Genomic DNA, 5,102 nt, shown 5'->3' with positions numbered 1-5,102 from the left:
GAAAAGTGCAAAGCAATAATCGCCTTTGATGTTCCTCCCTGGGAGACTCCAGTTCGAGACTTGGTGTGGGGACCTCCTTCGTAAGGTAGTTTATTTATGAACACTTATTGTAACACTTTAATTTTCTAAAATTAAAAGCGTGATAAAAACAGGATTTATAAGCTTCTTCCCACTTGTATTCAGATACAAATACAAATACAAATAATTTTTGCTGCCTCAACAAATACAGGTACAAATACAAATACTGGACTCTCTGCATATCCCTACTACCAACACTGAGCCTAATACTTGCCTTTATACTCACCTGCTACACTTACCTGTTGGAAAAAGACCTATTCTAGATTAACCCAATTTACTCTACTTATCTGTTATTCTTAACTATGGAGGGAAATCCAAGATCTTTTTATTTACCTGTTGCAGGTTCTTAGGAAAAAGAAGTAATAGGATGATTTATTACAGTACCACCTGAAGCAAACTTGTTATACTTATAAAACTTACAATAACAGTTCATAGAATCATTCAGTTAATAACTTAACATATTCATACCTAAAACTTTACTCTGCTCTGGACCAAATGTATGCTACCTACCGTTACACTGAACGGTTGCTTTTTAATAAAGAAAAATATGATTTGTCCAAATGTCAGTCTAACATTTGTTAAATCTCTGATACCTGTAGACAGCCTAAAGTGGTGGAACACATAAACATTGTGGATTGTCCAGACATGCTGCATAATATCTTAAGATGTGCTGCTGTATTGAGTATTGATACAGTACATACATTACAAAGTTGAAACTCTATTGCACTGTTTATAAGAACATATGTATTTTTTCTTTCATTTTACTTGACAGGCCATGACACCTGCAATTGCAGAGGTACAGGGTGTGACCCCTGAAGAGGCAGAGTAACTATTCAGTAATGTTCCAGGCATCGACAAAATGTACAACAAAAGATTACACGACTTTCAGTGAGACAATTCAGGTCTGCAATGTAATAATCCATATACAGTATATATTTCAGGTTATCTTAATTATACAAGCATTGCTCTTTTAAATGTTATGTACAGTATTTACAGGTAAAGGTCCTATCTGGATTTGGGTTAGTATATTAATCCACATTGTGGTGAAACCCTTTTTCATTATGTTAGACAGGTCCACACTATAGTTTTAGAAAAAGCTATTTTAAATACATCTATGTGCAGCAGAGTGAGAGTTTGTTCCTTAAAATGAGCCAAAAAATAATAATTAAATTGTGATGATGATTACTTATATGACAGTCAGCTAAAATGTCATGATTGACACAAACCTAATTTGACTTTGATTTATACTGACATGGAGTACTTATATTAAGAATGAGATGATTTGTCCAAAAACAGGTCTTAATTTTTTGTTAAAACTGTCTTAAAAAGCATTAAATTCAATAACTGCTATGCTTGCACAACCTGTTTCTACAATATAGCATTTATGATTCTCTTACATACTGTTTCTAACTTTCTCAATATAGGGTTCAGGCTAATATTATGTGTGTTTCCTGGTCACTGTTTATATTTTTATTTTTTCCTCATCAGTGAAGCAAAACACTTTGAAGACAAGGTGGGAAGCAGATTAAAACAAGAAGGGTACCAGTCAGTGAAGAAATGCCTTAAAATGGAGCTCCTGCAGTGGCGAGTGGAAACTTCATGAAATAAATAATTTCTGAAAGTTCAATCTTGCTGTATTCATTAATCAAGAAAACCCTGCATTACAGCCATTACAGCCCTCCCACGACACCTGTCCCGATGCTGCAAGCCACTAGTGTGTCACAACCAAGAGTTTGAAAACCACTGTGCTGGAAGATGCACACCTCTTGAGTACACTATCACCCTATCAAATGAAACCACAGGAAGTGTTGGCGCTAATGGCCCATTTCACTTTTTCTAATGTGTTTATCTGGTGGCAATTTTGTACAATTCTTAATCCATGGACGTAATTCTCAGATGCGTTATAGCAGGACAAATGCAGCTATGCAAATGAGCACTGACAATAATCAGTGTAAGTTCTTGCTCACATAAATCAGATGTCTCTACTCTCCACTCACCTGTAATGTCGACCAAGGCTTATTGGAAGATTGGCGCTTTGACATGCTCTTGCCTTTATCCATCTCTCTATCTATCTATCTATAGTATAAGTATATAATAAAATATTCTTACATGTTTATGACTTATCCACCAATAAACACACATAGCCATAAACACTGAATGCAAAGTAATTTTTGCAACTGACAGATACATTTCCTAATCCACACTCAAACCAATAAACTAAATTAAACTGAACTAATACATGCTTATGAAGTTCAGACTGAACAACATCAACTATTCTTATTATCTTCTTATTAACATCATCTAAAACAAAAACGGTGTATACTGTATATCTGTGTGTGTGTGTGTGTGTGTGTAGGGATACAGCTGTTAAGGATTTATAAATGTTTATATTGATAGAAAAGAGGACAACTATTCTAATAATCTTGGCAGCCTTGATAGAGTTTAGCAATCTCCAAATGCTGGTAGATAAGTGTTGCATCTAGAGCTATGGGGGTTCTGGTACTCCGTGTGCGTGTATGTCTAAAACTGTTGGCGTATGCTTACATCTGGAACTGCAGCATCAAAAACTGCAGGGGCTCTCCGGCTCTGCAGGTCTCTGTTTTTCCTCAGATCAGCGTTGCCAGGGTCCTGATCATAGTGCGAAAACACGAACATGTAACACCAATTCTGTTTTCATTGCGCCGGCTCCCTGTCTCCTCCAGGACTGACTACAAAGTCTTGCTACTCACATACAAATCCATCAACGGACATGTGCCTCCCTGCTTACAGGAACTGATCATACCACAAACCTCCACTCGCACCCTCAGATCTGCCAGCAGCTTGCTCCTCTGGGACCCCAGTACTAAGCTCTGCATCATGGGGGATCGAGCCTTCTGTTGTGCTGCAACATGCTTGTGGAACAGCCTTCCTAACCATCTGAGAGCAGCACAGTCCCTAGTCTCTTTCAAAAAAACCTTTCTATTCATCTTAACTCATTACTCTTTTCTTTATGTTGTGTGTTCTATGTTATTAATACTGTAGCACTTGGAGTTTCAATATGAATGAAAAATGTAGATGTATTATTATTATTTTATTATATTCTGTTAACCAGCTTGAGCATTATTCAGAGCTGCACAACATTATGTATGTGAATTAATCTTTTGAAAACATAAGATGCTTTTTCACAGCTTGTGTCAAAGTCTAAAGTAAATTTTGCTAAATTTACACTGACATCTTGCACCGTGATGATTGAGCAAAGTGATCAGTCCTTTAAGAGCAGTTTACATTCTCATTAACCTTGAAATCTGTCTTATTTGCTGCAGATCAATACATTATTTCTCTGAAAAGACAAAACAACTCACTTAGAGCTGAAGCAATCAGGAGAGAGTATCTAGAGACAGTCTGCCTGCAGGCACGTCGACTGAATCATAATGGAAACCTCTGCTGCTTCATTACACAATCTTAGCTAAACTAATAAGGGACCAATATGTGGATAGTGTACAGGGACGAGACCTGTATAAATTATATAGAATGACTATTGTGTATAAATGAACAGATGGGATCTAATGCATGCTCATATGTGTGCTTAGCTAATGAGAGAGACAGAGGGTGGTAATTCCGGTTTTTCAAAGAGAGAAAGTGCTTCCTTTTTTCTCCATTTTTTTTCTTGGCTTTGACAGAGAAGTTGGGGAATTGTTGGTGCACAGAAGGATTATGAATCTGCTGCAAAGCAAACACATTTCTCATGAGTTGCTGTGTTGTTTGAATGTAAATTAGGATTCCTATATGCATCCTGAAATATACTGTCACCTGTGATATCAGCTTTGTAACACTTCATCCAACCTCTGTCCCAAAAGTGTTTCAGAATTAAATATTCAACATGAACAAAAGTGAGAACAAATGGCGCATTACTTCAAACCTTCAGATCCAAATTTAACAATGACAGCTCTGAGAATTTCAAGCCACTGACAGGTTTTTTGGTTTTGTTTGTTTGTTTGTTTGTTTGTCTGCAAGGAAAGCTGTCAGCCAAAAAAACTTGCTACATGTGTCATGGACTTTGGCATAAGCATTAACCTGTTAATCTTCAATTAGACATTCAGCTATCGCCACAGTGAAAACAACAAAATACCAGCATCCTGCCAATACTTAAAAAGCTACTATAATATTGTGTGAGTCGGGAAACAAAGGGCCAAACAAATTTTAATCTCTAAATATGAATTAGTTTTGCATCTAAAAAAAAATGTAATCATCAACTGTTGGTTGCAGATAAATATATAGACATGGATATTTCTTCATAGCCCAGGCAAATTTGCAGCGATGTTTCAAACAAACAATGGCAACTTTAATTATCTGTTATCAGCTGTTAATTGCACCAATAAGTTCTGTTGGAGCCACTCTGCAGTAGTGAGATATTGTACAGCCAAGGAAATTAGACTCTTTTGCTAAACCAAGCCAGGGATGTTGAAGCTTGCAGCGACACAAAGTAATATGATTTGATAACTTATCCAGAGATGATAAATTGTGAAACTATGAAAACATAATAAATCCACCATAATAATACTGAAACTTTTCTTGGTGGAGACATGCTATGGTTGTTGTTTATCTTTTCTTAAATGGGAAAGGAGACCAAATACACAATGGTCAGTGGACACGAGAAAAAAGTTTTCTTGACTAATACTTGAAGCATTTTAATTTGTAAAACAATTGGTTGTTTAGTTACAAAGCAATTGGTAATATTTTCCTGATGTAACCTCTTGTTTATGTACCAATAAAGACCAAAAGTGTAAATATTGAAATCATACATATATGACTGAATTAGCTAGAATTAGCTCATTATACCACCACAAAAAAAGTACAGGAAAAGGGTCAGATGGATGTATAAAAGTACAAGGCATGTGACTTAGACACTGGAAAACATAGAACCAATACATCTAGAATTTTAAAGTCATGATGTCACATCTGGGCTAACCTCTGTTCCACTAGCCTCTAATACTCACTGCAATCTCCCATCAGGGTTTCTTTCATCTACATATGTTTCTGAAAAA

General features: G+C 36.2%; 1 long non-coding RNA gene across 1 annotated transcript; it reads left to right on the top strand.

Annotated features, from left to right (window-relative positions):
- The first annotated feature begins 213 nt into the window (after nucleotides 1-213).
- Nucleotides 214-3,015, top strand: LOC122970234. Its single transcript, XR_006399176.1, has 2 exons — nucleotides 214-980; nucleotides 1,567-3,015. It is a non-coding gene; the product is annotated as an uncharacterized LOC122970234 (long non-coding RNA).
- Nucleotides 3,016-5,102: the final 2,087 nt, after the last annotated feature.

Source organism: Thunnus albacares, chromosome 19 (genome assembly GCF_914725855.1).
Source record: "Thunnus albacares chromosome 19, fThuAlb1.1, whole genome shotgun sequence".
In the NCBI taxonomy this organism is placed as follows: Eukaryota; Metazoa; Chordata; class Actinopteri; order Scombriformes; family Scombridae; genus Thunnus; species Thunnus albacares.
This window is presented reverse-complemented; position numbering and strand designations above follow the sequence as displayed.